The 23,193-nt window shown below is 38.2% G+C and overlaps 1 protein-coding gene across 5 annotated transcripts in view; it reads left to right on the plus strand.

The window, feature by feature from the left end:
- The first annotated feature begins 215 nt into the window (after window positions 1-215).
- Window positions 216-23,193, plus strand: part of dyrk1aa (dual-specificity tyrosine-(Y)-phosphorylation regulated kinase 1A, a) — a 116,143-nt gene continuing 93,165 nt past the window's right edge. For 2 of the 5 annotated variants that reach the window (XM_052014236.1, XM_052014238.1), the window contains exon 1: window positions 224-594. The gene's annotated coding sequence lies outside the window, so the exon portion shown is untranslated. Of the gene's footprint in view, window positions 595-1,044; window positions 1,131-19,695; window positions 19,732-23,193 lie in introns of those variants that run through there. The other 3 variants (XM_052014233.1, XM_052014234.1, XM_052014235.1) reach the window with 3 other exon arrangements.

Consider the following 23,193-nt stretch of genomic DNA (forward strand, 5'->3'; position numbering starts at 1 on the left):
GAGTTGGTGTGTGTTTGGGGGAAAAAAAAGCCACGTTTAATTGACAGTTTCCGTGGCAACACGCCCCACCCTATTAATCAGTGCGTCAGCCGGGGCACAGAGGGCCGACTGACAACATCCTCAGCAATAAGGCCCCGCCTTTCCCCTTGCCAACGTCAGTGCCTCATCCGGGGCACCCGAGTTGATTGACAGTTTCTATAGCAACACGCTCCGTCCGCCGCCATTTTGTTATTAGCGGGGAGAAGAGAGAATTTTTTTTCGCCTTCTCTCAGGTCTTTCCCGCCTCGGAATATTTTTTTTGTGAGTGTGTTTTTTTTGGTCTGTTTTCGCCGTGTTTTTTCTCCAGATTCCCCCCCCTCCCGCCCCCTCCCCACACAACCTCCCGGTCTCCTCCTCCTCCTTGAACTCCCCGCTGCCTCTGGGGAGCGAATCCAACGGCCAGGTTGGGGAAGAAGCGCCAAGAGAAAGTTGGATTGTCAGAGGGGGTCGGTGGGTCGGAGCGGCCCGGACGAGTCGGCCTGGCGAAGGAGCGCAGGGAGGTGGAAGTCGGGTTTGAAAAAAGGCGGCGCCGAGGAGGTGTTTGCTGTTGCGCAGGTTTGTAGTGCGCGCCATTTTGTGAAATATAAAGAGGGAGAGGGGGGTGGGGGAACAGCGAGAGGCGGGAGAGGAGAAAAAGAGGCACCATTAAAGAAATACATAATTAGAACTCACACCGACGGAGGCTGCAGGCTGGATTTCGGCGGAGGTTTTATTTCTTTTCCTTTCTTCCCTCCACACCCCCCCCCCCCCCCGACCATCATCCTCCTCCAGTGTAAACCCAAGCCGCTTCTCGGCAACCAGGACGGGGCCGAACGGAATATACACACACACACACACACGCACACAGGGAGGGAGAGTGAGTGATGGAAGGCCGGCGCGGAGAGGGTCGCCTCTCTCCTGTCTCTCCATTTCTCCCACAGTTTGTTCCTCTCTCCCCCACCTCCCTTACTCACCCCCCCCCCCCCCCCCCCCCCCCCCCCCCCTCACGGCGGATGACCTGACGCCGAGCTCCCTTTCTCCTCCGGGGTCCAATCTCCGTGTTAGTTTTCAAGAGTGAGAGCCAAAAGATGGACTCTTTGGCCTACTGTACTGTAAGTGTCACAGTGTACGCTGCATAGGGCATGGTAATCGAGCGTGGATTATACATAACACAACACATTTTGTATATAAAACGTACAGCAGGCTTCTTATTTATTTGGAATTATTCCGAGAAATTCGTTTTGTGCCTGGTTAGCGAACGTTGGCCTCTATGCTATATAAGACGCAATTTCAAGAACTCGTGTTGACACCCAGTCTACATTACTTGCAATTTATTTTGTGTCCTTTTTAGCTATAGTCACATCCATTTGAAAAGACTTTTATAAAGCACTCATCAATGATATCTGATATAAATACTTTTCAAGTATCTGCTTATAATAGGTGGCAAGGATGAGTCATTTAATCGCAATATATACATGTTAAAGAAAATGTTTTCATTATATGGTGCATACAGGTGCTACATTTTTGATTTCTATGTACAAGATCCCAAAGTGGCACGTTGAGAATTATGACAGTATGTTGACCTGTAGTATGTTAAGATCTGGAATAACTGCAAACAGTAAACTAAGATCAGTAAGCAGTAAAATTGTTTTAAAGAGTGAATGTTTAAGGTGTCCTAACGTGTAGTGCTTTGGGTTTTTACTTGTCCAAAGAGACTGTTAAGTTTTGTTTGGTTGTATTGTCAGTGGCATCATAAATAAAAGTATTGAAGTTGCCAATAATTATCTTTTTGGGGTTAACTTCTGGTTTACCATGACTGGCACAGGCCTTAATCACAGTCGTATTGGGATTAATTCCATTTAGTCTCAATTTGACGGTCTTTCCATATATTTAATATTAGTTGGGTTTAAATGCCCAGTTCTGGTTGTTGAGAATCTTTTGCATTAGAGATCTTGCTCTGATTGTTTCCTGGTTTAATTGTGTTTTTGATTATATGCAGACCCCTAATGGAGTGGAATAAGCGTTCACACCTTTTTAAGAAAGCAATTGTAAGACTTCGATAACACTTGATTTTTTTTTCCTTTCAGCAGCATAAATTGTGATATAGGATTAGGTTTTCATTAGATTCTAAAGTTTGTGATGTTCGAAAAGTGGGGAAAAGTTTAGTTTTATGCCAAGATGTATTTTAAAAAGTGAGGCATTGCACGCGACATTCTTGCATCCTCCTGTCAGGCGTCAACATAAGTTGAACAGAAGTTTGTTCCTGGGCCTGAGTGTACACTGTGTGCTTAAATATGGCAAAAGTGTTTTGGAAAATGTCACAGGTGAGAACAACTGACTTAAACTAGGAATTTTGTTTTGAATACAATGTTATTAATGAACGTGAAGTCAGTGTATTAATAGTTAACCAATTGTTAGATTTATTTGTCTGTGTAACCTGTCTCGTATTTCAACCTTAATTATGTCAGGCCTAGGACTGTTATATTAACCCAATCTTGGCTTTCTCCCCAATCATCTGTCTATCCATGAATCTCAATAACATTGCCCTTATTAAATTTATTAAATCAAGTCCATCCATGATCTTGCTCCATCCAATACTAAACATTTCTTGCAGCTGTAGTCCTGCTTTTTCAATGGCACAGTTACTTGAGATATTGTTCACATTTCATAAAATAAAAGTACTACCAATGTCCTTGGAATGACCTAATTTTATATAAGTTTGTGCTTAGCACAGAATAGTATAGCACTCCACAGAGGCATACATAATAGAATAATGCACACATTGCATGCAATGAAATTTGAATAAAACCTGAAACTTGTATATTTTGGATCATTATGAATCTATTCGTAAAGTTGCGTTTTCCTTGGATCAGTAGATTGCATGGGACATGAGCTGATTACAAATGAAATATAAGGGTAGATACTTGACATTAGTGTGTTTGGCCTGATCATTTTTAACAAAAAATCTTTTATTCACATTTTCCTCACAATGTGGAATCACAGAAACCTACAGCAGGGAAGTAGGCCACTTCGCCAATCGTGTCTGTTTTGACTCTTTGACAGCGTAGTTGTGCTAAATCATGCTTGTGTCCATGTCTCTGTGCATCCATCAGCCTTGCTCTTGCAACTTCACTTGTTGAAATTACGGATTTAATTCCACTTGTTGAGCAAAAATATTCTAGGTCCTAACAATTGAGTGAAAACACTTTGTCTGTCTCCCATCTAGAACATTTTCCCTTCTTCCTGCACAAGTTAGTAATGTTAGTATGTAGCACCAGCATTATCTCCTGTTAGAATTTGGAAAATTTAACTTTTCACTCGTTATGAATGATTTAACCTGATTCCTTTGAAGCCTCATCCCAAAAACTGAAGAAATTGAAATTTAGAATCTTGAGATTTCACACTCAAAGTAATTGCACGGACAGAGACAATATGTATTCAATAATTGGTCAGCATGTTAGAGAATTTCAGGTTAGCTTCCGCATTGGAATAGTTGTCGGGGCTTCACAATTGCAACATATTTCTTGTTAATATGAAAGAACATGGCATGAAACAAAATTACGTTTATAGAATTAAGTTGGTATTCTTTAGTAACAGTTGCAGGAAGAAGTTGGCATACAATTTTGGAATCTGTTCAGGGTATAGCCTGCTAAGAACTTGTCTGTCACTTGAATAAGGAGAAATTGCTCTACTTTGAGGCACAATGTCCTAATTAGATATCTATATTGGTCGTGAGTTGCTAGTTATTTGCATTGTGCACCTTTTTTCATCACTAATGTTTTTATGTACTATAACTTCAGGAGACTTGATCTTAAGCATATTTAAATTGTGAACCAAGATGTTGCTCCTTCTTTCAAATTTGAGAGAGAAAGTTGACATGTTAATTGTCCCTACCTATCAGTGGCAGTGGATGCCCTTTTTGATATTATGATGAGAATATTGCAAAGATAAATAAAATTGTATGTCCAGGGAAATGGAGTTTATGTACTCTTTAAGCACAAAAGTTGTTATTCTGTAATTTAGTATCAGCAAGTGATTAGTAATAAGTCACCTGCTTTAATTTAATTGGTGTAAATTTGATTTAAATTTTCATCCTTTCATATATATTACACTGAAAAACTGTTGCACTCTTATCATCAATGCCTAGCATATCTTTCTGTAAATCATATGCCCTTAAATTATTGACACATAGGAAGATGAAATCTTGCATGGTTATGATATAATGTGAAAATAGGAAATGCTGCTTGTGCCAACTTTTGTTATATTAATCCTAATTTTTTGAACAAATGAGAAGCAATATATTTGAAAATTGCCATCAAATAATACAAGTTGCATGGTTAACTAAAAAGATGCAGACATGGAAGACTGAAATCTAATCTCAAAACCAATATAGTTGATAAATTTGTTGAATGCATGTAATTGTGAACCCCACCGTCATATCACTGTTTTGTGAAGTGTTCCTGCTAGCCATTTAGACAATAATAATTGTCAAATTTCAGTACATCAAGTTTCTTAGAGGGGCAACAAGCTCATAGCTGATAATCACCTGTAATATTGCGCAAATTCACACAAGGTAATTAAAGGAAATGTCCATTACTTTTAATACTATTTGTAAACTTATTTGTGGTTAAGACCGTAAGAAGTAAATACAGGAGCAGGGCATTCGACTCCTTGAGCTTGCGTCACCTTTCAATAAGATCATGACCGATCTTCCTGACAGTCCTTGCAATATAAGATAAAATTTAACTATTTAGTTTTTCTAATGATTCAGCTTTCCTCAAGTCCACTCTCTTTTCATATCTGCATAACCTTCAGTTTCCTTACTGTTTAAAAGTCTGTCTGTCTCGGCTTTGAATGTATTCAAGGATTTGGGCTCCACAGCTTTCTGGAACAAGCTATTCAAGAAACTTGCAGCTGTTCAAAGAAATTTTTAAATAAATAGGCACCTACTGGTCCTATATTCTCCCATTAGGATAAACGGGCTCCCAGTGTTCATCTCATCCAGCTTCCTGAAATAAACTAGATTGCCTCTATACTTCTAAACTCTGAGTCCAGACTAGACATGTTTAGTCATTCCTTATTAAATGGTACCTCTATATACAAGATCATCTCATTGGTGTTTCCTTTGGATTATTTGACCCTCTCCCATCCTCTCTGCAACTTAAAACTAGTTTTCTGTCTTTACCAGCTCGGATGAGGGGTTTCAGCTTGAAACATTAACTAATTTTTCTTTCTGTAGAAGCTGTCCAGTTGTTGTTTCTAGCAGATTGTTTTTATTTAGGGTTTCCATCAACTACATTTTTTTATTTCCATCTTTGTGAACTGCCACCAACTGTAATATATCTTCAAATAAGGGGACCGAAACTTTAACAGTACTCCAGATGTGGCTTTACTATTGTGCTTTATAGCAAAGCTTCCCTGCTTTTCTACTCCAAACCCTTTTAAAGAAAAACAGCATTCCATGACCCTTCCTTACCCACTGCACCTTTATGTAGTTTTGTTTTCATGCAAAATAACCTCTCCATCCATTTGTGTTGCTGTTTTCTGCAGTCTTTCGCCCTTTAAATGATCAATTCTATCATTTTTCCTTCCTAAGTGAACAATTTCTTTTTACCACATTTTACTCCACTTGCCAAAATTTTGCCAATTCACTTAAAACTCATTTTCATTTATTCACATTTGGCTAATTTTAAGCATTTTAAAGCCAGCTAGAATATTTTTTGAGATCACTGAGAAAGAAATGTTTGCAGATGAGTGATCTAAAATAGCCAGCTGATTTGAATTTTTGGATTAATTAGATAAAAGATAAATAGTCATACAGCATGGAAACAGACCCTCCAGCCCAACTGGTCCATGCCAACCAGGATGCCCATACAAGCTAATTCCATTTGCCCATGTTTGGCTCATAACCCTTTAAACCTTTCCTATCCATATACCTGTCTAACCATCGTTTAAAATGGATAACTTTTATCTTTTGATATGAGAACTGTCAACAAGATTTCAGTGAAATATAATGCTCGACAATTTTTAAAAAAAAGATTGATTCTGACAACATTTTTATTAGCTGGTGAGAAAATTTTAAACCATACGACTGGGATTAAGTCTCATTAGTGGTTACTGGTTTGTCAGTTCGGAGTAGCTGAATTCTTGAAAAAGGTGTCATATTCAAATGCTATGTTGTATAATTGTTTTACTTCATCCACCCCTAACCTCTCTCTCATCCCATCATCCACTTAATAAGGAACTAAAGTGCTCACTTCAAGTCTTAAGAATGTCCCAAATGCTTTGTAATGAATGTGTCACATTGTTGAGCATAGCAATCAGTTTGCACACAAGGCTGCAGAAATTGCAAATGAAATAAATTATCAACTTTTGATCATATTAGTTGAGAGGAGCATGTTGTCCAGGGTGTAAGGAGCTGCTTTTTTTTGTTTTTTTTGTTGAGTTTTTGTTTAGCTCAACAGTACGAATTGCCACAAAAGGAAGGCTAATCTTCTCCTAAAAAATGAGATCTTCAGTATTGCACTGCAGTGCCCTCCTACATTAAACTTAGTCACCTGTAAAGGAAAATAACTTGGCAATGAAATATATTCCTTTTATGTTATGTGGTTGCCCAAAAGTACTTTATGATATCAAGATTTTTACGATAAAAGTAAGATATTTCTGTAGTGTTATCAATAATGTTGAAAATATTACCAGCAATTTGCACATAGCAAGATTCCACAACCAGCAGTGTGTTAATAACCAGGTAATCCGCTCTACTTGTGGTTGAGACAAATAATGTTCATACATCCCTGGTTTTCTCTAGTAGCACCATGGGATCTTTTACATCCACCTGAAAGTGCAGATGTGATTTCTTTAATGTTGCACCTGAAAGACTTGTATATAGCAGTGTTTACTTAACACTAAATTGATGTGTGAGCCTAGATTTTGTTTAAATCAATGATTTGTAGATAGACTCTACCAGTTAATCCAGTCTATTCACAATAACAAAACAGACTTCGATAGATTACAGAAAAGACACCAGGTGAGCTTCTGAAGGACAATTTTGATAAGATACAACTCTGTTGTAGAAGCTGAAATATTAGCTTTCTTCAACGTAAGAATGTGAGCACACCTAGGCATGTGCTCATGTAAGCTTGTTCTGCCTTTCAGTAAGATTATGGCTGAACTGATCTTGACCTCAGCACCACTTTCCATTCTCCATTACTCCAATACCTCTGCTATTGACCAAAAATCTATCTTATCCTTCAATATATTCGGTGTTTCAGCCTCCACAGCTCTTTGGGGAAGAAAATTCCAAAGACACACAACTTGGAGGAGAAATTCCTCTGTCTTCATATTAAACAAATCACCTCCTATACTGAAACAATGCCCCCGCCCCCCCCCCCCCCCCCCCCCCCCCCCAAGTTCTATATTCCCATGAGGGGAAAGATTCTCTTGTCATCTTCCAAGCGAAGCATTCTCAGAATCTTATGGGCTTCAATCAGATTACTTATTCTTGTGAATTCTAATGAGCATTGGCTTAACCTGTCCCCATAAGGCAGCCCCATCATCTCAGGAATCAACCTAGTGAATTGCTTCCATTGCAAGTATATGCCTTTTTAAATAAGAACAAAGAAACTGGACCCTTTTCTCCTCTTGTGGTTTCACCAGTGCCCCATACATTTGTATCAAGATTTCCCAAGATTTGTGTTCCATGCAGCTGGCAATAGAGGCCAACATTCCATTAGGCTTCCTAATTATCGTAAAACTACTTTTACCTGGAGCATTTGGGAGTTTGGTACTGGACTAGCAAATATTCCAGACTAGCAGAAATTACTAATATTCTGTCACACTGTTAATTCAGTTTGTTTAAATGTCACACGGTAGAAAAGTATTGAGGCTCTGGTAAGTTTAAAGGGAGTGTGGGAAAGAGAACCAGGTAAGCTTCAAGGGAGCACGGCTAACAATCGTAAGAGTTTGGAGAGATTGTAAAATCAGGGAGCCCAGCAAGTGGATGGGGAGCAGGAGATCTCTGGCCTGGATAAGTAGAAAGGGAGTGTGGAAACATCATGGGCCCCAAGAAGTGGTTTTTCAAGTATCTTTGTGTCATGAGCAAATTTGGATGAATTTCACCTGATCCCTGCACCTACTCCTGTTTACATCGACGGCGCAGAGGTTGAGAGCTTCCAGTTCCTAGGAGTGAACATCGCCAAATAATGTCCTGGTCCAACCACGTAGATGCCACTGACAAGAAAGCACACCAGCACCTCTGTTTCCTCAGGAGGCTAAAGAAGTTTGGCATGTACGCTTTGACCCTCACCACTTTTTATAGATGCACCAGAGAAAGCATCCTTCTCTGATGCATCAAGGCTTGGTATGGCAACTGCTCTGCCTGAGACCACAAGAAACTGCAGAGTTGTAGACACAGCTCAGCACATCATGGAAACCAGCCTCCCCTCTATGGACTCTGTCTACATTTCTTGTTGCTTCAATAGAGCAGCCAACATAATCAAAGACTCCACCCACCCTGGCCATTCTCCTCCACCTTCCCATTGGGCAGAAGATGCGAAAGCATGAAAACATGTACCACCAGGCTCAAGGACAGCTTCTGTCCCACTGTTATAAGTCTATTGAACGGTCCCAGACATCACTTTTATTTGAGGAGACTATAATAGTGGGTTACAGATTTATTAGCATCTTGGGAGCATTTGGGATGGAATTTAAAACCTTGAATCCATTTATCAGGATCCCAGAGAAGACCAGCATAAACAGTGGAAGGAGCGCACCATCTCTCAGGCTACTCACCAGCTTATCCTTTCAAGCCCAAAAATGGTCTAATTCAGGCATCTTACAGTCTACCATCAGTAAGGTCATGGCTGATTATAACCTCAGGACCACTTTACTATAGTTGCCTCATATCTATGCATATCTAAATATCCATTGATCTCTGTCTTGAAAATGCTCGGGAACTGAATCTTCATTTCCCTCTTGGGAAAAGAATTTTAAAACTTGATCATCTGGGTGAAATTCCTTTGAGTCTCAGCCTGAGTGGCCGACTCTCTTTGGAGACTAACTGAGGATTCAAGGCGCTCCAGCCAGAGGAAACATTCCTGTATCTACAGTGCCAGACCCCTGAAAAAATGTTGCATGTTGCAATGAGATTATCATTGACTTTTCTCATTATTTCAATTTATGGAGTGAGTAGCTTCGAATAATGCTGCTTTCTTCATTATACTGAAATGGGATTGGAATCATTAAAACATAATGTGAGACTTGAATCCAGTGTGTTATATGTAATGTACTTTTGAGTTTAGTTTACAGCTTGCGGGACTGCCATACTTCTGCTGGCAAAGTATGTAGCATCTGACTGGGGCCAGAGTACTATGCATGACTTACCTCTTCTTACCATTTACACATGAACAATGCCAATTTGATGGTCAGTTCTCAGAGGCATCTAAACTTTTAGGAACAATGGTGATCTAATTCAATCTATGTTTAATTGTATGAGCGGGTTACATTGGAGTTAATAGAACCTGCACATAGTACTTGAGTCCTTTGTTAATGTCTGTGAACATAAGTGGAAAAAGCTTTTTTATTCTGTTCTAGGGAAACTGGCACACTTCTACATTGGTTACTATTTGGTGCCAGTTTTGAAATGGGGTTGGTTACACGAGTCAATAGCATAAGATCACTCCTTAGTTTTGAGGAGGAAAACATACACAATGATCTTGTCAAACAACAAATTGCATTTATAGAACATGAGAAAGTTTTTCTTTACACTTGTTTGTAATATTTTCGTACACATTTAAGATACAAAATTTGTTTTTACTCAAAACTTATTTAATTTCATTTCAGACTTTAATTCCAATTTAAAATAATAAAATTAAATTGTCCTTTGGTTTATTTCTGATTGTTTATCAATTTTCTGCACCATGGTCTATAAACATTTTAGGTGATATGTTTATGCGTATTTACTATAAATTCACAAGCTTGATAACTGACTATCAATTTGCCACTTATGGACACAATGCATTGCTAAGCTCTTTAGGTATCTTGACTAAAAGTTGAGCCCTAAATAATAGTGACCTCAGAGTGACACTCAAGATGCTGGACCTGTTGACATTAATTTGGAGACTGGCAACAGTTACAAAATAGAAGAGTACACTTAAAATGACCTTTTACATGGGAAGGTTTAGAAGCAACTCTGGGATGAAGGCTGATGCTTTTTTTACTGCTTGACCTCATTTTTGTATGGAATTGTGTGGGGAAAATGCTGCAGAAAATTTGGTCATTTCGTCCAATTCTACTGATGTTTGTGCTCCACGAGTCCTCTCCCTGCTATTCATTTCCCTGTTGTGAGTGTCCCTAGCACGTTGTTAAATGCATTTGTGCTTTTCACATCACAAACTCCTTATAGCAAGTTGCACTTTCTGGGTGTAGAAAATTATCTAGAATGTTCCCTTTGGATTCATTTTGACTATGTTACATTGGTGTTCCCTGGTTGTGACTTCCCATGAGTAGACAAAAGATTATGTTTCCAACAGTTAAAGCCATTTACATATACTTGCATAAATCGGGTCACGCCTTGCCACTTTCTCGGGAGGGGAAAAAAAAGTCTGTTCAATCTTAATGAGTATATCCTCTTGGTTTGGACATTATCCTTGTAAATTATGTTTACTTTCCTCTAGTAGTTGTATATCCTTTTATAATATGAATGGCAGAACTGCTGTCTGTAGTCTAATCATTGGTGTGCGTGTTGTTACGAACCAGCAACAAAAGAAACACACTGAGTCATGATTCAGTGTTAAAAACTATTTTATTAATCACTACTTATGATAATAAGAAAAATAAAAGTAAAAATGTTAGTATGTTAGAAGTAAAAATGTTAAACCTTGAACATTAACCCCAAAAGTAAACTCTTTGCGCGCGTGTGTGTGTGTGTGGCAAAGTCCCAAACTCCAAGTCCAGGAATGGTTCTTAAAGTTCAGTTCAGCAAGCCATAAGATGAAACATGAGCAAAGGCTTCAACAACAACCACCGTTGTCTGAAGATAAAACGTAGATGTAGAGAGAACATAGAGAGTAATTAAGAAATCCAAATGTTCCACGATGGAACCCAAACAACACCTCAGTGTTTACTCTGTAGTGACTTTCTCACCCCGAAAAGCATCCGACTCGTGGTCGTCCACACAAATACCTGTTTCCCTCTACAGGTTAACGACAAAGTGAATTCCACCGGATTACTTCCAATTTCCATACGTGGATTGTAGTAACAGACACAGTTGTTATTGTTTCTCCTCCATTGATAGAGAAACTAGCAGGCTTCTCGCGCGCTTTCTCTCTGACTTCTTCAACAACGTCATTACGTCCTTTATCTTTGGTTGACGTAAGCGCGCTACACACACACTACTAACTCTACCTTAAAAGGACATTCACCGAGTCCATAACAATGTGAATTTTTCCAATTCTGATGAAGAGCCCTTGATCTGAAACTTCAATTTTGCTTCCCCCCCACTGATGCTGCTTAACCTGTTGGGCTGTTTTTGCTTTTCTGCTTTTGTTTAGGTTCTTTTAAAAGCAATTGTGTACTGCTTATTAACAAATTTTCACTTGTTTAATTTTCAAGATGACCATGCGGAGATGTCAATGAGCAAATCTTTAACTTGTGTGACTAGGATCTTTACAGACCTCTTCTATCCCTTAATTGATTCCTTTAGCTGTCACTTTCATCATAGTTTGAAGATATGATTCTATGTATTTTCCCAATAAAAATGATATTTTTAGCGGTAAATAGTAGTTGTTAGTACTACTCATTTTCTGTGTTCTAAAAGGAACCTACTGCTAACTCCTTCCACCCCACACCATAGAATTAATATACTTATAGATTTAAAAATGCAGATTTGGCTGTAAGACTTAAATGAAAAAATCACCTTGTTCAAGAAAGTTGAATGTGTTTGGAAATTATTCTGAAATATTTGATTATTAGAAATTGAAGTAAAATGTTGATTCCCAAAATCATCATAAAAGCCTGGAAATTCGTAGGATAGGAGCAGGCCATTAGGCCCATCTCCATGAGTACAGAAATGGAGCTATTTGTGTTACAGCCACTTAGATCTTGGTGTAAAGCCTTGTAGGTCAGTGCTCGTTAAATGCACAACCAAGGAACCTTTGAAATGTGATGGAGTTTTCTGCTGCTTCCAAATTTTCTACCGGTGAGTTCTAGACCTACTCTCTTCCAGATGAAATTGCAGATACTTTAACTGATTTAACTTAAATCTCTGACACCTTGGATATTAATCTCTGTCAAGGAAAATGTGTCCTTTCTTTTCACTCTGTCTAGCTTTTATATAATTTCAATAAAATTTCTCCTCTATCTTCACACGTCAGCCTCTGCCTCTTCTCATAACTAATTATCGTCCCGCCTCAGCACATCTGATATTGGAGCAGGAGTAGGCCGTGGGTCTGGTCTACCGTTCAACAAGATTATGGTTGATCTGTTCTAGGGCTTGGCTTCACTTAGTTGCCTATTTCTATCACCCTTGAATCCACTATAAACTAAAAATCTATTCAGGCTTTGAACATATTCAGTGACTCAACCGCCACGGTTCACTGCTATTGTGAATTCCCTAGATTCATAATTCTGAGAGGAAATTCCTTCTCCTCCTCCTCACTGTAATAAATGAATGACCCTTTACTCTGAAACTGTGCACCCTAGTTCAAAATTTACCACAAGAAGAAACATTCGTTCAGCATCTACCTTTTGAGTCCCATGAAACTCTTAAATGTTTCAATAGGACAACCTCTTAAAAACTGTGTACCTGTCATATCCTTCATGTCATGGAGTGACTGGAACTGTACACAGTGTATATACACATATAGCATGATCTGCTGGCTCTTAAATTCTGTGCCTTGCCCAGTAAAAGCAAGAATCCCTAAAACTTCTTTAACAGTCTTAGTTACCTTCAGAGATCAATGGACGTGAACTTCAAAATCCCTTGGTTCCTTTCCCTTTAGTATTCTATCATTTTCTGTGTGTTATTTTTATTTGCTCTCTCCAAATGTATTATCTTACACTTGTGATTGCACTCCATTTCCTACCTTTATCTCCATCTAACCAATTTGTTGCTTGCACTCTGTAGTGGAGAACTTTTTTCCTCCCATAAACCACACTTAATATTGCTTTATGGATTTGTCTTGGAAAAATTGCAATTGCCTTTTAATTTTTTTTGTCAAGTAAATTATTTGAATGAGAGGTGTTCTTTCATCCTTTGTATTTCAAGAGTTTTTAATCATTAATGCTTTATTGGTGGCTTTCCATTTAAGTGGAAACTCAAGTGTCTTTTCTTGCTCGTCAGAGGGCAGACTGGAGACTGGCAGACCCTACCCACTTGGCACACTTTTGCTCTTATTTTCCCTTTGCTCCCCCTCTCTATGTATTTGTGGGTGTTTGTGTTTTAATTTGGTGTGGGTGTGCAGTCTTGTGCTTTGTGTATTATCATCGTCCCTGCCCCGTAGTCTGTGATCTATCTTTGCCTTTTATTCCAGTATTTCAACTTTTTCCTTTTACTCTTTTTTTCACTTGACGTAAGTAATGCAAGCACAAAGTATCTGAAACTGAAGTACTTCAGCTGCTTGATATCTGAAATAAAACCAGATAAATTGGAAAATAATTAGCATGCCAGGCAATATTTGTGCAGAGAACTGATTGTTTAGTAGGTGCTTCCCAGCATCACCATAGAGAACTGGCTCTGAGCTGCTGCATTCATGGCAATGCATTTTGAACTTCCTAGTGTGAAAGTTGGGAATGCACTGAAGGTCAGATGCATATGCACCTGACCTAGTCTTTCCCTGGACATTATGTTCTGTGCAGTAAGTTGCTCAACCGATGTGCTGGAAACACATCAACTTTTGTCTGACCCCTCATTAATTTGAATGGAGTTGCCTATTGTCACTTATTAGAAGTTTAGTATTTGGCTATTTTTCTTCATTTCAATTGTATTTGTTTCCAATTAACATTTTCAAATTTGTCATTAATTGGGGGCAAAAATAAAAGTAAAAACTATTTCTAAACATCTCTAATCTTTAGAAACAGTTGAGAAGGTCCTAAGGTCATGAAAGGGGCTTTTCAAACACAAGCCTCTTTCCATTTTAAATATGACCACTTGATCAATAGTTTCAGTGTCAAGGCAAAGGGGATCTTAAATGGGCAGCTTTGTTTCTCCTTTTTCATTTTCCGATTCATTGTTTGACTTTTGTTTTGCTTTCAATAGCTTAACCTGCTTTGTAAACTATTAGAAACTTCTTATCTCTTTTGATGTCATGGTCGGAGCACCTACATACAATACATAATTCATAGAAGATTAAATTTGTATTTGACAATTCATTGTGAACCTATGTAATCGGGAGATTCCTCTGAGGTTGAAACAAATTTACATACAAGTTTTCCGTCAGACTACTGACAGTATTAATATCTTCTTATAATATAGTTTTTTTTCTTGATGTGCCCAGAGTACAAGCCATGAATGATTTAGTCATAAGATTTTGTTTCCTAGTAAAAATTTAGTCTGAATTATGTACCCCTGGAAATTCTTGGGCCTCCTCATTTGCCTAATTGGTTCCCACTTTTAGCACCCACTATTTTAGATTTGGAGTAAAATTTATATTTAGTTTTGGTAGGAAACTAGGGCCTTCTGCTTTCTTAAGTATTGCAATACAATCTTCTGATGCAGTCCTTAGTGAAATATGTCATTGTTGGAGTGAAATGTTATTGTTCATTATAAATACAAAAAAATAGGCAAATACCTGGATCAGCAATGAACTTTGCCCTTTTTGATTTGGGTACAAGCTGGATTCTGTGTAACTAACAGAATATGTTCCTTTTGGTCATACTTAAAATGAAAAGAGTCTTGTGTTTGAAAAGCCCTTTTCATGACCTTGGGATGGCCCACGGGCAATGAAATACAAGTACCCTATGGGTCACGTCAGGTTTCAGTTCCTGAGAATTGTCCGTAAACTATTATTTTACCCCCCCCCCCCCCACGTCGGAAATGTCTGTTTTCTATAGCTACCCTTGTATAGACTTCCTGTGCTTTCATTTCATCAAATATTCACCTTAACACTAACCATAGTTAAACTAATGGAATATATACTATAAACAGTTGTTAATGAATATCACAAAACATTTTATTGTTACTTGTTACTGGGGGGGGGGGAGGGTGTGGTCCCTGTGGTTGCATTCCTACTAAATGGCCCATACTGCATATTCAGTAATGCAAAGCCACATCATCTGAACATGCATCAAGAAACATGAGTTGAAAACAAATTAATTTTATGTTGATTTGTTTACTTTTTTCATATAAATTCCATGAGAGCAAATTTTATTCTGCATTTCAAATTTTTGGGTTGTGGTATATGAATTTTGTAAGATCGTATTTCCATAATGTGAGGTTTACTTGTACTATGTTGTTACTGTCTTGACAAATTCTTTGAAAAATTTGTGTGTGAATTTGTGTAAAGTTAGATTTCCAAGGTAAGGTCTTCCCTAATCTTGGGAGCCCTTTTTTCTGTGTATTTCTCTTTCCCAAACAACAATGTGATAATGGATTTTATTCAGTGCTGGTGAGGGTAAATATTGACCATGACATAAGTAGTAACAGTTTCTTTGTCAAATTAATGCTTTCGATACTTTAAGATACATCCAGGGTGGTAGAAAGGGCCTTTTGGCCACTCCAACATGCAGTTTTCTTTCAGTACTGCCCCGGACTAGATTTTTGTGCTCATATCTCTGTTGTGAGACTTGAATCTACAGCCTTGTGATTAGCAAGTGTTCACAGTTGACGGAACTGTTAATTGTAGACAAATAGACTGTACTGAAAAATCAGTAGAATCGTTGCTCCCAAATCATCCATTGGGATGTGTGCAGGAAAAATGGACGTGGTTACATTGACCTATCTAGAATGTAGAATAGTACAGTATGGGGAAAAACCTCTTTGGCCCACAATGTCTGTGCCAACCACAATGCCAATTTAAACCGCACGTCTGCCTGCACGAGGTCTCTATCCCTCTGTTCCCTGCCTGTTCATTTGTCTAAATATCTCTTAAATGTTGCTATTGTATCTACTTCCACCATTTCCCTTTCCAGGAACCTACCACTTTGAGTGTGTGTGTTTCTTAAAAAAAACTTGCCACGTATATCTCCATTAAAGGTATCCTCTGTAGTATGTGAAATTTCCACCCCAGGGGAAAGACTGTCTACCCTATCGGCCTTGAACTAGGAGGTCACTGTCTCAGGGTAAGGCTTCATCCATTTAAGAGAGACACGAGACTGCAGATGCTGGAATCTGGAGCAAAAAAATAAACTGCTGGAATTGTCCACATTTTTGGTTGAGACAGTTCCCTCCCCCCCAGTGCTGCTTGACCCACTGAGTTCCTGCAACAGTTTGTTTTTTGATCCATTTAAGAGAGATGAGGTGAAACTTGCTGTGAGGTTCAAAAAAGCGATGAAAATAGAATCTTCTTTGAGGCTCGTTCTTCATAAATAAGGGGCTAATGGGTAAAAGTAGGCAGACATCAGGTCAGCCATGATCTAATTGATAGAGCAAGATTGAGGTAAGCTGAGTGATCTGCTTTGCTCCTTATTCATTGTGGCTTTGTATGTCAAGGTGGTAGCAAGGAATGTGAGAGTTTGATGTCACTCATGTTCAGATGATGGTGTGGGTGTATCTAAGCTTGATGGAGCTTGAAGTGTGGAAGGTGAGGATTTTCCTTATGAATGTTTCTGGTTTGCTGATGAATAAGGCTTGTATCAGGTGTCAATGGATATCTGGACAGATCTCCCCTTCATTTGATATAGCTACTTTAAGCAAAATGCTGCATTTTCCGTCATGCAGCCACGTCTTATGGTGTGCTCCATGTTGACGTCACTGTTGTGGTTGTCGAGTCACTTGGAGACCAGAGTAATAAATGCAATGACCCTTCAGAACATTGAACAAAACAGCACCAACCATGTGCCAATCTACCTAATACCATCTTCCTATTCATGTGTCTGTCTAAATGCCTGTCTAAATCATATCAGCTCCTGTCACCTCCACTGGCTATGTGTTCTGTGTATTTAAAAAAAAAATTTGCCTTGCAGATCTCCTTTGAACTTGCCCCCTCGCCTTAAAAGCTATACCCTCTCGTATTTGACATTTCTACCCTGGGAGAAAGATGCTGATTATCTCCCCTATCTATGCCTTGCATAATATTATATACTTCTATCAGGTCTTTCCTCAGTCTCTGACACTCCAGAGAAAACAACCCAAGTTTGTCCAACCTCTCCTTATAGCTAACACATTCCTAGTCCAGGCAACATCCTGGTGAACTTCCATTACATCTTTCCTGTAATGTGGCAACCAGAACTGCACATAATACTCCAAATGTGGCCTGACTGAAGTTTTATATGGCTGCAACATGACTTCCCAACTTTTCTACTCAGCACCCCAACTGATGAAGGCAATTATGCTGAACACCACCTTTACCACCCTATCTACTTGTGTTGCCACTTTAATGGAGCTATGGACTTGCACCCCAAGATCTCTCTGTACGTCAATGCTCCTAAGGGTTGTACCATTTACTGTATACTTTTCTCTTAAACTTCACCTCCTGAAGTGCAACACCTCACTTGTTTTGATTAAACTCCATCTGCCATTTCTCTGCCCACATTTTGAACTGATCTATATCCTGTTGATTCCTTTGATAATCTTCCTCACTATCCACAAGTCTGACAATTTTTGTGTTGCCTGCAAACTTGCTAATCGGTGCACCTACATTTCCATCCAAGTCATTTGTATATCACAAACGGAGGCCCCAGCACTGATCCTTACAAAACATCACTGGTCACAGACTTCCACTCAGAATAACACTCCTCCACCACTGCGCTCTGTCTTCTATGGCTAAACCAATTTTAAATCCAGTCTACTAAGTCTCCATGGATCCTACGTGCCTTAATTTTCTGGATCAGCCTACCATCTCCTTGTCATATCTCTTGAGTTTACATGGTATTATGTTTCATTGTCCTGGAGAACAGTTTAGTTTGCGACTATTTCCCATTTGTTAGTTTGATTTTGCAGTAACCTGTATGAGTGTTTGGTTGGGGGAGGGCAGGGTAAACTGCATATTTGGATGGGTGCTGAGTTTTAATGTGTGCTTTGTTATTATTGGCAACTCTTGTGGGTCGTCGTAGTTGACCCTGATCTTGTCCAATATGCCATGTTCTGATCTGGCTGAATGCCACAAATAGAAATTATAACTTGAGTATGTGTGCCTTAGCTTGATTTCAGTTGTGAAATTTTAGCTGCTCTAATGATAGTATACAGCACCATGTAACGACCTACACAATCTTAAATTTCATTTTAAAAGCTTGACCCGTTCAAGCAGTGATCTACAGGATATTAAAGGCTACTCGCATGCACTATTTAAAACCTGTGGTTAACTTTGAGTTGATGTTTTTTCAAGTATCTCAGTAACCTTCCAGATGTAGAAATGAAGGGGGGAAAATCATGGGCAAAAGATAACAATTGAGATTGGTTTTGTGTGTGAAAAATGTTGCATCATTATTAATTGAGGAAATCATTCTGACTTTAGCATCGCTTTATAGATATGTCTTGGAAAAATTCGGTGAACTTCAATTTCTTTTGATTTCAAATAATTGTGATTGAAGAATGTTCTTTCATCTGACGAATTTCAAGAGATTTTAATCATTGATTCTTTATTAGTGGCTTTCAGTGGAAACTCGTGTGTCTTTTCCAGCTCTTCAGAGGGCAGACTGGGATCTCTCCTCTCAATCTACTTTTATAACTGGTGGCAGAGGTGAACCATGCCATGATATTTTGATAGACAGGCATGAGCAGAATATTGACATCATAATGTCAGTATGCAGACACTGGATATTCTGTGCTGATGACTTCAGTAAGATCATTGATACTTTTTTTTAATTAACCTATGTTTTGTTCAGTAACAAAAAGGAAGTCCCATTGAAAGGTACTAATTCCTTGCCACTCGTCTCAAGAAATCTACCAAGAATTTTAATGTGGCATTGGAAAAACAGAGTTCTGGTACAAAAGATAATGGCCAAAAAGCAATAGAAACTGTTTTTTGACTAGGTTTGGAGAAGTACTTGTGATCAGAGCAACAAACAGGGAAAAAATAAGCATCTTCGTATAAAATAATAACTTTGTTATCATGGAACAGATAAGCTAGTGCTGAGTGAGGCATGTTATGAGTTGTGATTCTTTTTTGGAGAGAAGTTTTGTGTTCATGTAAACTTCTAGAATCAAATTCTGTAAAATTTGAAGTTGTGTTCTTTTAGGTAAACTTCTTGCTAAATGAAACATTCAGTAAGATCATACCCTTAACTGTGCTCAGGATGGCTGCCAGTCATGATGAATCAATCTCATAACCTATGTTGTTAGAATCAATTTATTTGACCTGTATTTTAGTTCTGAAGTCATCATGTATTAGTCACAATTTATTCTAACTGTGAACACGTAGTAGCTTAAAAAAAAACAAAATATAACTTGCCTTAGTTGATTTCTGGTGGTCTATTGGAAAAGCACATAGTGGACAAAGTCTAATCGTAATCTTTGTTTAGTTTCAGAAGTCTTGCTGACAGTGAAAACGTGATTATTGCTTTAACAAATTCAGGAGTGTGAACTCTTAGCATGTTAGTAACTACACAGAACTGCAGGAGGTAATAAGAGCTTGTTTCATTAATCTTCCCTGTATACAGTTTTTTATTATCACAATTATACAGCCTATTAAATGTGCTGACAGGTTGCCAAATTAAAATAATTTAAAGAATGTGTGAACAGAGCTAGATTTAAAGTGCAATTTCTAATTTTGACATGATTGACCACAAAATCATATTTGACGTGTATGTTTTCTTTTATTTCTCTCCCCATCCCTGTTTCATCAGATTTTCCCTACTGTGAATGCTTGTTTATACTTCAATAGTATTCCATTTTGGTGAGCATCCTTCACATCAACGTGGAAGTTCACTTTCTAAAAAATGTCATGTTAAAATGTTTGATTGCTATAAATTGTTATGAGACAAATGAAATGGGTAAACTTATCAAGATGGGTAAACTTATCTTATTTTACAAGACTTGAATTATACGATTTTGAGTGACGATAGCATCACACCATCCTATATGTAAATGAGATGCTTAGTTACTTTGGTGACATGATGAAGAAACAATTATCAAGAGACTTTTTTTGTGTAATGCAGTAGAATTCCTTTTAAATTTACCTGTACAAGCATGTTGGCTCCATTGAATGTGCCTTCAGAAAAATTGTATATTTGCCACTGTAACACTCCTTCAAAAAAAAGTCCAGTTTGTGTCCTAGAGTGAGTCTATTTTGATGTATTATCAAAGGTGATATATCCCTTTTTAGAGCACGAATAATGTACTGAAGAACAAATATTTCATTAAAGCTCCGAAGCAAAAAGAGGCAATAGAGAGAGAAATGATACTGTACGTACTAAATCAATAAAGGTTATCTGTGTTTTCTATGACTGCTATCAGCTGAATCATTTAGAGTAGATTTGGTAGATGCAAATTTTATTAACTTAAAACTTTCAGCAATGGTGCACCATGGAATAATTTTCATGTCATAGTTGCAACAGCACATTTGCAATTTCTATTCAAAACATTATCTTGAGCATTTTGAGGATGCACGCAAATTTGGAAAAGTCTCTTTTTCAGCACCTTGTGGTTAAAATAAGAAATTAGAGTGAGAACAGCAATGGAGATGTTTGAGTATTTGGAAAGCTCCACAGTGTTTTCTATAACTTGTTAACCAAATATAACCATAAAGCTTTATTTACCATGAATCAGCCTACTTTGACTAGAATGGTGATTGAGACTAGATGAATAAAATCATTCTAATGTGTTCTTGTGAAGCTAATTGTCTTGTATGGAACTTGAGAATTGTTGGCTAAGCCAGTATTTATTGGCCATCCTGAATTGGCTTTGAAGGTGCTTTTGAGTTGTCTTCATTATGGCAGGAGTCCATTGGTGGTGATACAGGGTTTTTGTTGGGGAGTTGTAATATTTAGACAATGGCAATGTTTCTAAAGCAGAATTGTGTGTGATCCTGAGAGAGTTTTGCAGATGGTGATGTTTCCCTATCACTGTTGATCTTATCCTAAGTGGCTGAGCTCATGGGATGAGAGTTGATGCCAATGAAGCTTGGTAGAGTAACTCTGTACATGAATCGGGCTGCAGGCAGATTATGCCTATGGTGGACAGGCATGAATAAATAGGATGGAAGATGGGATGGCAGTCATAAGGGCTACTTTGTCTGGTACGATACAAAGCTGCTTGAGAATTGGTGCATCTGCACTCATCCAGGCAAGTGGAGAGTGTACTGTAGCTTGAAGGAGTTCACAGTTGAGTCACTCACCAAAAAATAAACTGCTTTTGACTGGTTCTTGTAGCTATAATACCTGTGGATGTTTAGTTTTCAGGTCATTGACTCCCATGATATTGATGGTGGAGACGGTAATACTCTTAAATGCCAGTGAGAGGTGGGGAAAACTTTTGTTGAAGCTGGTCATCGCTGAATACCAGTGTTACTAGCCCCTTATCAGGCCTGCCTGGGTATTGTCCAGGTCTTGCTGTATGCACACTTGGATTACTTCATTATCTGAGGAGCTGCAAAGAGAAAAGCTCATTGTGCAATCATAAAATTGTTTTGGTATAGAATGAGGCCATATAACCCATTGAGGCTATGCTGGCATTGGCTCAGACTGTCATTGGCAAATCTGTGTTGATTGGAAGGGAAGATTCTTTGAATCTGATTCTGTGTATGAGATTTAGAAGCAAAGTAGCGCAGCATTGGAAAAGCGAAATGTCAAAATGCTGGCTGTCTACAAGAGGTGAGGTAGCAAGATGCTGTTTGACTGACTAACTTCCTCCTTCCAGAAACATGGCTTCCCTTTTGTTGTAGTTGATGGAGCCCTTGCACACATTTCCTCCATTCCCTGCATGTCTCCTCTCACCCCCCCCATTGCCATTGCCATTTTCCTATCACTACTTATTATTTTGGGTAGATTTTAACATAGAACTGTACATTTAACATCCAACATGCTGTCCAAACTCTGAAATGCAAAATGCTCCTAAAACTTGAGTTCCTAAAGTGATTCCTATGTATCTAGCTACGTGATGTCAGATAGTTTATCTCATAAGTAATTTAGATATTGTCACTTATTTTAGCAAAAGACTTTTCAGATTTATTATTTTAACTTTTAAGCAAATGTATACAAGACGTCTAATATGTTAAAGAAATTATGGTTGAGCTAAACTGATAGTTTTTGAACTAAAAAATCTAAAATATCATTACTACTACTTGGCACTAGATAGTTTTCAATGGATGTGGTTGCATTGGTCTTGCGACACTTTCTTTCCCCAGATAGTTTCATATCTTACTCTTGCATTTACTCTTCAGGGACAAATGAGAACTGTTGCAGATTTTGCTTCAGTAGTAAAATAATGTGGAATTTTGTTGGCTGGAACCTTTTAAGAAAAAGGTTTTGAAACCTCTTTAATGCTAGCAGTAATGATTTTATTTCAAATACGATCTTGCATTCCATTAACTTTAAACTGCTTTTGATGTTTCTTTAAATGGTGAGAAAGTTTTTTAATTTAGGTCATTTATATTATTACTGTTAAAAAAAATAGCTCGGAGATTAAAATTTGTGGCTATAAGTTTGTTTGTCATACTGCAGGTCTAAGGCTTATTTTTAATTTTGTATTGATCCTGTACCATAATGCCTTCAGACTGTGGTTAACCTAACCTCTGAAAGCTTTCGCTGCGGAAAGCAAAGCTTAGGCAACAAAGCATACGCACAGATCTTTTAATTTCACTAGGCTGAAATTGGGCAAGTCTGTTATCTTGTAAGATAAGTTCATTACTTACCCTGGAGATCCAATAAATATTTATTGAATTTGATTTCACACAACAGGAGTTGTATTCCTCAGAATGTCAAGCAGAATGTCATTTGATGTAAGGCTTCCTTTGTGGATTCTGGAGTCCGATCAGGATCAGACTGCAACATTATGCTGCCAAATCCTGTTGATGTGCATCCAGAACCAATTTCCTTGTACCCTATCTGTATGTACCTAGTAATATAACAAATACTAATTTATGT

Source organism: Pristis pectinata, chromosome 4 (genome assembly GCF_009764475.1).
Source record: "Pristis pectinata isolate sPriPec2 chromosome 4, sPriPec2.1.pri, whole genome shotgun sequence".
Classification (NCBI taxonomy): Eukaryota; Metazoa; Chordata; class Chondrichthyes; order Rhinopristiformes; family Pristidae; genus Pristis; species Pristis pectinata.